We start from the raw sequence: 13,897 nt of genomic DNA on the forward strand, positions 1-13,897 counted from the left end.
TGTGATAGACCGTTTCGTCTACATGAAAGAGAGAAGGATGGCAATGGCATTTCTCTACCAATGGCATTTCTCTACCAATGGCATTTCTCTACCAGTGGCATTTCTCTACCAATGGCATTTCTCTACCAATGGCATTTCTCTACCAATGGCATTTCTCTACCAGTGGCATTTCTCTACCAATGGCATTTCTCTACCAATGGCATTTCTCTACCAATGGCATTTCTCTACCAATGGCATTTCTCTACCAGTGGCATTTCCTACCAATGGCATTTCTCTACCAATGGCATTTCTCTACCAATGGCATTTCTCTACCAATGGCATTTCTCTACCAATGGCATTTCTCTACCAATGGCATTTCTCTACCAATGGCATTTCTCTACCAGTGGCATTTCTCTACCAGTATGGTGAGTCAACTTGAGTTTACTTGCACGAATGTGCACAAGCACGCACACACATGCACAGAAATCAGAACCATGGACAGCCACATCCTATTTAGCTTACGGTGGTTGGACTAAATTGTTGTTGTTTTTTAAAAATCTTTTAGTTGTCACTGTATTAGACTAAATCATAGGTGATTTGACGATGTTGACATGTTGAAGTTGAAATGGTGCTGGAATAATGGAGGCATTTCCTGTTTTTTTTTTGCTATTTTCCAGTAACTCTCTGTAGTTTTAAATCAATAGTTGTTTAGTGGTCCAGAAACATTAACTTGATTGACCACGCTGTAGGTCATGTAACTGTTTGTTATATGCTTTGTGGACTAAACCTGACAGAGGTTGATATCCGGTTTTGTGATGAAACAAAGGTGTGGTTGAATTTATACTGTCACTGTGTCTTCTTATTGTCTCGTCCTTTAGTCCTTTAAATCACGGTGTCAAGGCTTATGAACTAACAGGTTACAGAGCAAACAACACCCCCCCCCCCCCCCCCGGAACGCTGCTGCTACTCTGTTATTATCTATGCATAGTCACTTTAATAACTCTACCTACATATAACTCTACCTACGTATTACCTCAACTACCTCGACACTGGTGCCCCCGCACATTGACTCTGTACCGGTTAATAACTCTACCTACATATAACTCTACCTACGTATTACCTCAACTACCTCGACACTGGTGCCCCCGCACATTGACTCTGTACCGGTACCGCCTGTATATAGCCTCCACATTGACTCTGTACCGGTACCCCCTGTATATAGCCTCCACATTGACTCTGTAACGGTACCCCCTGTATATAGCCTCCACATTGACTCTGTACCGGTACCCCCTGTATATAGCCTCCACATTGACTCTGTAACGGTACCCCCTGTATATAGCCTCCACATTGACTCTGTAACGGTACCCCCTGTATATAGCCTCCACATTGACTCTGTAACGGTACCCCCTGTATATAGCCTCCACATTGACTCTGTAACGGTACCCCCTGTATATAGCCTCCACATTGACTCTGTACCTGTACCCCCTGTATATAGCCTCCACATTGACTCTGTACCGGTACCTCCTGTACATAGCCTCCACATTGACTCAGTACTGGTACCTCCTGTACATAGCCTCCACATTGACTCAGTACCTGTACCCCCTGTACATAGCCTCCACATTGACTCTGTACCGGTACACCCTGTATATAGCCTCCACATTGACTCAGTACCGGTACCCCCTGTATATAGCCTCCACATTGACTCTGTACCGGTACCCCCTGTATATAGCCTCCACATTGACTCTGTACCGGTACCTCCTGTATATAGCCTCCACATTGACTCTGTACCGGTACCCCCATGTATATAGCCTCCACATTGACTCTGTACCGGTACCCCCTGTATATAGCCTCCACATTGACTCTGTACCGTAACCCCCTGTATATAGCCTCCACATTGACTCTGTACCGGTACCTCCTGTATATAGCCTCCACATTGACTCTGTACCGGTACCTCCTGTATATAGCCTCCACATTGACTCTGTACCAGTACCCCCTGTATATAGCCTCCACATTGACTCTGTACCGGTACCCCCTGTATATAGCCTCCACATTGACTCTGTACCGTAACCCCCTGTATATAGCCTCCACATTGACTCTGTAACGGTACCCCCTGTATATAGCCTCCACATTGACTCTGTACCGGTACCCCTTGTATATAGCCTCCACATTGACTCTGTACCGGTACCCCCTGTATATAGCCTCCACATTGACTCTGTACCGGTACCCCCTGTATATATTCTCATTATTGTTATTTACTGCTGCTCTTTAATTATTTGTTATTCTTATCTCTTACTTTTTTTGTATTTTCTTAAAACTGCATTGTTGGCTAATGTAAGTAAGCATTTCACTGTAAGGTCTACTACACCTGTTGTATTCGGCGCATGTGACAAATAACATTTGATTTTTAATTATTCCAACACATAGGTTGTAATATGGCTTCCCAGTGATTTTACACACTCGCCGCTACTGAGAGAGAGAGAAAGAGAGAGAGACCTGGGGTCTGCCCGCCAGGAAATAATTCTCTATTTCTTTTAGAATAAGTTCAAATTGTTAAATAATTTTCATCATGGCAATACACATTTTGTTTTTTCTAACTTAAGTTTGCAATTTTAATTTAGAAAATAAAGACAAATGGCATTGAAAAAATGACTGGCACGCTGAAGCTCGTACTGCCTTTGGCCAAGCTAACTGCAAATAAATGCTTCTTGTAGCCATCAATGAGCTTGCTGCACTTTTCTACTGGCAATTTGGCCCACTCTTCAGCAGCGAACTGCTCTAATTATTAAATGTTTGAGATTTGCCCTCGACCAACTGCTCTTTTCCGCTCTCGCCATAGGTTATGGATGTGATTCACATCTGGACATTTCACTGGTCACTCAAGGTGAGTACAGCATCTCTTCTTTAACCATTCCAAGGTGCTTTTGATATGTGTTTGGGGTTGTTGTCCTTTCAACAGAGATAGAGACACAGATTTTGGAAACTGGGTTCAACATTGTGGATCTATTTTTTTTTTTTTTCTCCCGCGGCCTGGTGTAGCGCTTAGCGTTCAGCCTTTTGGCAGATGTCTTCAATACTATTGTGGATAATCATGCACCCTTCATAAAATAGTTTGATTGAAAACCTTGGACACTCCAGAATTATCAGAAGCCATTCATAAAAGAGATGATGCTTGGATCAGGAACACAGACTCAGGCCCCGGACTGGCAAGCTTTTAAGCAACCGAGGAAGCATTGTGTAAGACAAATGAGAAAAAAGCTCAATCTGATTATTATGTAACATCTCTTTTGGATTGTAAAATGGAAACCCGACTAAATTCTGGGAAACTGTCAAATCCCCGAAGGGTTCTACTTCCTCGTCTCTGCCACAACAAATTGATTCAGACACTGGCCTCATTACGGGGAAGAAAATGCCACCATTGATGCATTTAATCATCATCTCTTTTTAAATAACTTCTAAGCCTATTCACAATGATGTTGGGGCTGGATTCTGATTGGGGGAAACTTGCTGAATGATCAGAGAAATTATAGTCAACACTTTTCTTTTAGTATATTGACAGAAAAAGTCCTGGATGCTTTGCTAGCAACATGAAATCCACAGGGGCCGACCAATTTGGATCCTGGTCTGCTTAAGTGTGCAGCGCCCATCATTGTTGGCTCAATAACACACATTCTTTTACTTTAAAATTGTTATCAGGAAATATTCCAAAAAGTCTGGAAATCAGCTCCTATGCTGCCACTCCATAAGGGACGGGGATGGCTCCATTTCAAGTTGATACATCCTGTATCACAAGGTTGGCTGGACTTCGATAAAGACTCGTAGATCTCTACATTACTCCCTTTTTGTTTACAAGGCCATACTTCATAAAACTGGCGTCTTATCTAACTTATCTAACTTTGCTGTTGAAGTATAGACACCTGAGTTTTCTAACCCGTTAACAGGATTGGTTAACTCTTGAGGTTCCTAGGGTCTACACCGAGCTAGATAAACCTGCTTTTAGATTGGTGGGATAGAGCAGTATGAAGGTAGGATAGAGCTGTATGAAGGTGGGATAGAGCAGTATGAAGGTGGGATAGAGCAGTATGAAGGTGGGATAGAGCAGTATGAAGGTGGGATAGAGCTGTATGAAGGTGGGATAGAGCTGTATGAAGGTAGGATAGAGCAGTATGAAGGTAGGATAGAGCAGTATGAAGGTAGGATAGAGCAGTATGAAGGTGGGATAGACCTGTATGAAGGTGGGATAGAGCATTATGAAGGTAGGATAGAGCAGTATGAAGGTAGGATAGAGCAGTATGAAGGTGGGATAGAGCAGTATGAAGGTGGGATAGAGCAGTATGAAGGTGGGATAGAGCAGTATGAAGGTAGGATAGAGCAGTATGAAGGTAGGATAGAGCAGTATTAAGGTAGGATAGAGCAGTATGAAGGTGGGATAGAGCAGTATGAAGGTGGGATAGAGCTGTATGAAGGTGGGATAGAGCTGTATGAAGGTAGGATAGAGCAGTATGAAGGTAGGATAGAGCAGTATGAAGGTAGGATAGAGCAGTATGAAGGTGGGATAGAGCAGTATGAAGGTGGGATAGAGCAGTATGAAGGTAGGATAGAGCAGTATGAAGGTAGGATAGAGCAGTATGAAGGTGGGATAGAGCTGTATGAAGGTGGGATAGAGCAGTATGAAGGTGGGATAGAGCAGTATGAAGGTGGGATAGAGCAGTATGAAGGTGGGATAGAGCAGTATGAAGTGCAATTGAGATTGTGTTGTCCATGGATCTATTGGGGCGTTATGCAAGTTGGAGAGGATCCAGGATATCTGGGATGATGGCGTTGATGTGGGCCATGACCAGTCTTTCCAGACACTTCAGGATGACAGATGTGAGTGCTGTCGTGACGTGACTACCATTACTGTGATGACTGTTATTTTATCAAATCAATTAACTATGTTTAGTTATTTTGTGATTAAATTAATCATGTAACAATTAACTCATTAGCAATCTTGGGGCACCACGGGAAAAGTTATTTAACGAGTTACTATCTCCCGACTGAATATATAAATAGCACTTAAATCAATAACAGTAAATGATTAATTATTACCTCATATCAGTCTCATTCTGAATGTCGTTGACTTCATAAATCTGCATGAACCCTAGTCTAAATGATGATTCAGCCATACACAAATTGGCTTAAATATTTATTTATTAACTAACTAAATAATCTCACAGAAATACATAAACACACACAATTAGGTTGAATTGATTACTAACATGATGCAATGAAAAGTCCCTAGTGGACTAACCAGATATGACGACTTGTTACACAATGAAAGGGGTGGGGAAAGAAAAAACGAGAGAAGGAGACACAAAAAAATGTAACTATCATACATACAGTTGAATAATACGCTCACCGTAAATATGGATATTTAGCACCCTAACAACCGCTCATTCGGATTTAGAAATGCAACATATATATACGCTTAGATGTCATTGTCTGTCGTCTCTGTTGAAACCACTCGATCCGTCTGTTACGAATAGTTTGAGAGAAAGTCTCTGGTTGTGTAAGTCTCTGGTTGTCGACCAGAGATCACAATGTCCTCAGTTGTAGTAGGCTTCATTGTCTCTGAGTGTTCGTTAGACTGGATACATCAAACGTACCGCATGGTGTTGACAGGGAAATGTTATTTTCTTTCCTCATCTTCGGTTGAGTTTCCTAGACTACGTTACATGCCGAGCTTCAGGCGGTGCATGTCTTAGTCTAGTCTTCTTCTTCTCTGTTGAGTTTCAGAGGATCACGCTCCCTGGTGGGACGGAGGGGGCTCTCTTTTATCCTCACCCAGGAGGGAAAACCATGACAGTGCTACAGGACAATAATCATTTAGAAAGGTTGCCTTTGATTGGGAATAGGAACAATGGTGGTTAGCTTGTAACATGTTGGGATCACAGCCTGGGACAAGGAGAGGTTGAATATGTCCATGAAGACCCTTGCCAGATGGTCTGCTCATGCTCTGTGGACATGACTGGTGATTCCGTTTGGTCCCGCGGCTTTGCAAGTATTAACCCCTTTTAAAAGACTTACCGGTACTCACATCAGCCATGGAAAATGAGATCCCACAGTCATCCGGAACAGCTGGTCACCCGGATCACACGCAGAAGCAGCAGCAGCAGCAGCGAGAGAGAGAACAGCAGGAAATTGTACTAAACCCCAAAAAACTGCAAGAAGACAGTGCAAAGAGTTTTGAGTGGAGAAAAGTGTATGAGTATCTATGTATGTGTGTGGCACAGAGTATCTCTGTTACCATCTGGTAAGCCATCAGGTTCCGAGACGGCTTCTCCCACCAGCCCATCAGACTGCTGAACATCTAACCCTAGCTGTCTCCCTGCACAGACCTGCACCTTAATGACTATTTACACACAAGCTCTCACAGTCTGACGTCAGAATAAAAACGTTCATCAAAGTTGTGCCAAACGTCAAATTTCTAAGTGTCTAATACGTTTACACACTGCTTTACTCATCTCATATGTATAAACTGTATTCTATTGTATTTTAGTCAATGCAACTCTGATATTACTCAATGTAATATTTATATATTTCTTAATTCCATGCTTATTCTTTTAGATTTGTGTGGATTTTTGTGAAACGTTTTTAGATACGACTACACTGTTGGAGCTAGGAACACAAGCCTTTCGCTACACCTGCAATAACCTCTGCTAAATATGTGTATGGTCATTTGATTTGATTGGATTTGATTTGGTGAATGAGCTCTGCTGCTCTGGCTCCATGTAGAATGGCTTGGCGGTCATTATACCGGAGGACCTTGAAGATCAGCATCCTCGGGTCTGTCTGAAGCATTACTAGTCCCAGGTCCCGAGTAGACGTGATTGGCTCTTTCTATCTAAACCTTGTGAGATATGGATGGGATCCATTTAGGGATCATTCTCTGTAGGAATTTGATGGGATCGTCAGTCTCGTCTCCTTCTTTTAAAGAAATGAATCGTACATTTGAGTGACGTGAACGGTCGTCCATTTCAGACATCTTGAGCTGCATCTTCTGCATTTGTACAAAACAGTCGTTGGTTTTCCGTTTGCTTTCCCATATTTTCACCTTGCCACTTTAGTAGACAGATTGTCCATCACTTTCATTCATCTGTCAACGTCGGCTGTAAGAGCTTCAACAGCCACTAAAGTCTCTTGATGTTTTCTGTTGAGTGGTTTCACCGCCTTACCTAACACCAGTTGTAGCATAGCTTCGAGATAGTTCTGTTGCTTGGCTAACGCCTCAGAAATCCCAGCAGCTATTTAAAGTGCTGAGGGCTGTCTTCTGACGCTTAACTATAGAAAAAGAAGTCGGAGAAGCAATGTTTTTCTTGCCTCATTCAGCATTGTTTATCAGTCTTGGGTTTGTTTTTAAAGAGTACATTATCAAAATATTGTAATCATCAAATCAAATTTATTTATATAGCCCTTCTTACATCAGCTGATATCTCAAAGTGCTGTACAGAAACACAGCCTAAAACCCCAAACAGCAAGCAATGCAGGTGTAGAAGCACGGTGGCTAGGAAAAACTCCCTAGAAAGGCCAAAACCTAGGAAGTAACCTAGAGAGGAACCAGGCTATGAGGGGTGGCCAGTCCTCTTCTGGCTGTGCCGGGTGGAGATTATAACAGAACATGGCCAAGATGTTCAAATGTTCATAAATGACCAGCATGGTCAAATAATAACAATCACAGTTGTCGAGGGTGCAACAAGTCAGCACCTCAAGAGTAAATGTCAGTTGGCTTTTCATAGCCGATCATTGAGAGTACAGGTCAGGGTTCCATAGCCGCAGGCAGAACAGTTGAAACTGGAGCAGCAGCACGGCCAGGTGGACGAGGGACAGCAAGGAGTCATCATGTCAGGTAGTCCTGAGGCATGGTCCTAGGGCTCAGGTCCTCCGAGAGAGAGAAAGAATGAACGAGAGAATTAGAGAGAGCATACTTAAATTCACACAGGACACCGGATAAGACAGGAGAAATACTCCAGATATAACAGACTGACCCTAGCCCTGTGGCCCCATCTGACGATACCCCCGGACAGGGCCAAACAGGAAGGATATAACCCCACCCACTTTTCCAAAGCACAGGCCCCACACCACTAGAGGGATAACTTCAACCACTAACTTACCATCCTGAGACAAGGCCGAGTATAGCCCACAAAGATCTCCGCCACGGCACAACCCAAGGGGGGCGCCAACCCAGACAGGAAGACCACGTCAGTGACTCAACCCACTCAAGTGACGCACCCCTCCTAGGGACGGCACGGAAGAACACCAATAAGCCAGTGACTCAGCCCCTGTAATAGGGTTAGAGGCAGAGAATCCCAGTGGAGAGAGGGGAACCGGCCAGGCAGAGACATCAAGGGCGGTTCATTGCTCCAGAGACTCAATCATAGGACCCACTGAACAGATGAGTCTTCAGTAAAGACTTAAAGGTTAAGACCGAGTCTGCATCTCTCACATGGGTAGGCAGACCATTCCATAAAAATGGAGCTCTATAGGAGAAAGCCCTGCCTCCAGCTGTTTGCTTAGAAATTCTAGGGACAATTAGGAGGCCTGCGTCTTGTGACTGTAGCGTACGTGTAGGTATGTACGGCAGGACCAAATCGGAAAGATGGGTAGGAGCAAGCCCATGTAATGCTTTGTAGGTTAGCAGTAAAACCTTGAAATCAGCCCTTGCCTTAACAGGAAGCCAGTGTATGGAGGCTAGCACTGGAGTAATATGATCAAATTTTTTGCTTCTAGTCAGGATTCTAGCAGCCGTATTTAGCACTAACTGAAGTTTATTTAGTGCTATATCCGGGTAGCCGGAAAGTAGAGCATTGCAGTAGTCCAACCTAGAAGTGACAAAAGCATGGATTCATTTTTCTGCATCATTTGTGGACAGAAAGTTTCTGATTTTTGCAATGTTACGTAGATGGAAAAAAGCTGTCCTTGAAACAGTCTTGATATGTTCTTCAAAAGAGAGATCAGGGTCCAGAGTAACGCCGAGGTCCTTCACAGTTTTATTTGAGACGACTGTACAACCATCAAGATTAATTGTCAGATTTAACAGAAGATCTCTTTGTTTCTTGGGACCTAGAACAAGCATCTCTGTTTTGTCCGAGTTTAAAAGTAGAACGTTTGCAGCCATCCACTTCCTTATGTCTGAGACACAGGCTTCTAGCGAGGGCAATTTTGGGGCTTCACCATGTTTCATTGAAATGTACAGCGTGTGTGTCATCCGCATAGCAGTGAAATTTAACATTATGTTTTCGAATGACATCCCCAAGAGGTAAAATATATAGTGAAAACAATAGTTGTCCTAAAACGGTAATGCAATATGAGAGAGGTATTGGGTTTGCAGAACTCTAGTGACTAGCGACCATAACGCCCGTTGGTCATGTGACCCTCTCAAACTTAAAGTGACTAGTGTTCCATTAATAAAGTGTTCAGTGATTTAAGTATATGTATGTAGGGCAGCAGCCTCTCAGGTGCAGAGTTGAGTAACCGGGTGGAAGCCGGCTAGTGATGGCTATTTAACTGTCTGATGATCTTATGATAGAAGCTGTTTTTCAGTCTCTCGGTCCCAGCTTGATGCATCTGTACTGACTTTGCCTTCTGGATGATAGCGGGGTGAACAGGCCGTGGCTCTGGTAGTGGATGTCCTTGATGATCTTTTTGGCCTTCCTGTGACATCGGGTGCTGTAGGTGTCCTGGAGGACAGGCAGTGTGCCCCCGGTGATGCATTGGGCAGACCACACCAACCTCTGGAGAACCCTGCGGTTGAGGGCGGTGTAGTTGCCGTACCAGGCGGTGATACAGCCTGACAGAAATGCTCCCAAATGTGCATCTGAAAAAAATGGTGAGGGTTTTAGGTGCCAATACAAATTTATTCAGCCTCCTGGTACGACAGGCGTTTTTCCCCCTGACTACAGTGCGCACACCTCCCAATGCCGCAAAGCCTTCAACGAGGTCCGGAACAAACTCAGACTGAGGGACATCCAGTCATTCCTTGTCTGTCCAGCAAAGCTCCGGGCCACACACAGGGGAGAGCACCTGCCATTCACCACAGCACAAGACGCTAAGAAGTTTGTGGTATTATCACTGGGAGAGGACAACCACAAGCACCATAGTTAGCACCAAGCCGCTGGTCCTGTTGTGAGGATGAAGAGTCAACAACGGGGCCATGCAAGCACCAGGGAACCTATGGAATAAGTGAACTGGTCAAGAGGATTTATCCACAACTTCAAGGAGTTTTGAGGAACATTTTATCTAATTGCTTGTAACCATTATGAACTTCGACAACGGAGCACCAGCAAGCTAGCTAGCTAGCTAGCAAACTGGCTTTCCAGCTACCTGGGTGATTGGGACAGTAGCGTTACAGCTAAGGTAACGTTAGCAGCTAGCTAAGTAAGTCATTATCACAACTGTTAGCGGTCTAACTGATTATCTCTTCAGTAGTATTCAGTATAACCTACAGTACAAATCAAGGATTTGGACACACCTACTCATTCAAGTGGTTTTCTTTATTTTTACTATTTTCTACATTGTAGAATAATAGTGAATTACATGTAGTAACCAAAAAAGTGTTAAGCAAATTAAAATATATTTTAAATTTCACATTCTTCAAAGTAGCCACCCATTAACTCGATGACAGCTTTGCACACTCTTGGCATACTTTCAACCAGCTTCATGAGGTAGTTACCTGGAATGCATTTCAATTTAGAGGTGTGCCTTGTTAAAAGTTAATTTGTGCAATTTCTTTCCAGCCTAATGTGTTTGAGCCAGTCAGTCGTGTTGTGACAAGGTAGGGGTGGTACACAGAAGTTTTGGTAAAAGACCAAGTCCATATTATGTCAAGAAAAGCTCAAATAAGCACAGAGAAATGACAGTCCATCATTACTTTAAGACATGAAGGTCAGTCAATGCGTAAAATATCAAGAACTTTGAAAGTTTCTTCAAGTGCAGTCGCAAAAACCCATCTGCTGCAGAGGAAAAGTTCATTAGAGTTACCAGCCTCTTGGGTATGGTTCTCAATCAGGGACAGCTGTCTATCGTTGTCTCTGATTGGGAACCATACTTAGGTAGCCCTTTTCCCTCCTTGTATTGTGGGAAGTTGACTTTGTTTATGGCACATAGCCTTTAGCTTCACGGTTTGTTGGGTAGTGTTTATTGTTTTGTTTGGTGTCTTTTCTAATAAAAAGAATATGTACGCTCACCACGCTGCACCTTGGTCCTCTCCTTTCAACCGACGTGACAGAACCTCCCACCACCAACGGACCAAGCAGCGTGGTAAAAAGGACTCCTGGACATGGGAGGATATCCTGGACGGCAAGGGATCTGACACATGGGAGGAAGGTCCTGGCTGGAAGGGATCACCTCCCATGGGAACAGGTGGAGGCAGCCAGGAGAGCGGAGGCAGCAGGAGAGGGGAGCCAACGTTATGTGAGAACACAGCTGGCAAGGAAGCCCGAGAGGCAGCCCCCCAAAAAAATTGGGGGGGGGGGGGCACACGGGGAGATTGGCAGAGTCAGGCGATAGACCTGAGCCAACTCCCCATGCTTACCGGAAGCAGCGTGGTACTGGTCAGGAACCGTGTTATGCGGTGAAGTGCAAGGTGTCTCCAGTACGCTCTTATAGCCCGGAGCGCTATATGCCAGCCCCCCGCAAGTGCCATGCGAGAGTGGGCATCCAGCCAGGGCAGATTGTGCCAGCTCAGCGCGTCTGGTCTCCAGTGCGACGTTTCGGCCCAGGGTATCCTGCGCTGGCTCTGCGTACTGTTTCTCCGGGGCGCTGGGAGGGCTCAGTTCGTCCTATGCCTGCGCTCCGCTCGTGCCGGGTGAAAGTGGGCATTGAGCCTGGAAGAGTGATGTAAAGCCTACGCACCAGATCTCCAGTGCTCCCCCACAGCCCGGTCTATCCTGTGCCTCCTCCACAGACCAGGTCTCCAATAGGTCTCCCCAGCTTGGTGAGTCCTGTTCCAGCTCCTCGCACTAGCCCTGTGGTGCGTGTTACTAGTCTGGCGCCTCCAAAGCCAGTCCCACGCATCAGGCCTCCAGTGCGCCTGCCCAGTCCAGTACGTCCTGTTCCTGCTCCTCGCACTAGCCCTGTGGTACATGTTACTAGTCTGGCGCCTCCAAAGCCAGCCCCACGCATCAGGCCTCCAGTGCGCATTCCCCGTCCAGAGCTTCCAGCAACAGTCCCCCGTCCAGAGCTTCCGGCGACAATTCCCCGTCCAGAGCTTCCGGCGACAATTCCCCGTCCAGAGCTTCCGGCGACAATTTCCCGTCCAGAGCTTCCGGCGACAATTTCCCGTCCAGAGCTTCCGGCGACAATTTCCCGTCCAGAGCTTCCGGCGACAATTACCCGTCCAGAGCTTCCGTCGACAGTTCCCCGTCCAGAGCTTCCGGCGACGGCCTACAGTCCGGAGCCGACAGAGACGGCCTACAGTCCAGAGATGCCAGAGTCGCCCTCCAGTCCGGAGCCGACAGAGACGGCCTACAGTCCGGAGTCGCCCTCCAGTCCGGAGCCGCCAGAGTCGCCCTCCAGCCCGGAGTCGCCAGATCGGCAGCGAGGGTCCCCGCTCCAGAGGCGCCACCTAAGTGGGCCGTGCCAGAGGTGGAGCGGGGTCTGCGTCCCTCATCGGAGCCGCCACCATGGAGAAAAGCCCACCCAGACCCTCCCCTCTAGGTTCAGGTTTTGCGGCCGGAGTCCGCACCTTTGGGGTGGGGGGGGGGGTACTGTCACGCCCTGGCCATAGAGAGGTTTTTTATTCTCTATTTTGGGTAGGCCAGGGTGTGACTAGGGTGGGCATTCTATGTTACTTTTTCTATGTTCTTTATTTTCTATGTTTTGGCCGGGTATGGTTCTCAATCAGGGACAGCTGTCTATCGTTGTCTCTGATTGGGAACCATACTTAGGTAGCCCTTTTCCCTCTTTGTGTTGTGTGAGGTTGACTTTGTTTATGGCACTTAGCCTTTAGCTTCCCGGTTTGTTGGGTAGTGTTTATTGTTTTGTTCGGCGTCTTTTCTAATAAAAATAATAGGTACGCTCACCACGCTGCACCTTGGTCCTCTCCTTTCAACCGGCGTGACAGCCTCAGAAATTGCAGCCCAAATAAATGCTTTCAACAGTTCAAGTATCAGACATATCTCAACATCAACTGTTCAGAGGAGACTGTGTGAATCAGGCCTTCAGGGTCAAATTGCTGCAAAGAAACCACTACCAAAGGACACCAATAAGAAGACGAGACTTACTTAGGCCAAGAAACACAAGCAATGGACATTAGACCGGTAGATATATATGTCCTTTGGTCTGATGAGTCCAAATTTGAGGTTTTTGGTTCCAACCACCGTTATTTCATAGTTTTGATCTCTTCACTATTATTCTACAATGTAGAAAATAGTCAAAATAAAGAAAAACCCTTGAATGAGTAGGTGTTCTAAAATGATTGACCGGTAGTGAAAATCGACAAAAATGACAATGAACATGTACCTGTGCGAAAGAGAAGCTTTGATAGAGTATCAGAGGAACAGTCTGAGCTTGATAAACATATCAAGCATTTCATGGGTTTACCAGTTTCATGGGTTTACCAGTTTCATGGGATTAGTAGTTTTCCTGGGCTTACCAGTTTCATGGGCTTAGTGGTTTCAAGGGATTAGTAGTTTTATGGGTTTAGTAATTTCATGGGTTTAGAAGTTGTATGGTCGAGTAATTTCATGGGTTTAGTAGTTTCATGGGTTTAGTAGTTTTGTGGGTTTAGTGGTTTAATGGGCTTACGAGTTACATGGTTATAGTAGTTACATGGTTATAGTAGTTTCATGGGCTTAGTAGGTTCATGGGCTTAGTAGTTTCATGGGTTTAGTAGTTTCAAGGATTTAGCGGATTCATGGGTTTAGAAGTTTCATGGGTTTAATAG

The sequence above is a fragment of the Salmo trutta genome, chromosome 36, assembly GCF_901001165.1.
Source record: "Salmo trutta chromosome 36, fSalTru1.1, whole genome shotgun sequence".
Taxonomy (NCBI): Eukaryota; Metazoa; Chordata; class Actinopteri; order Salmoniformes; family Salmonidae; genus Salmo; species Salmo trutta.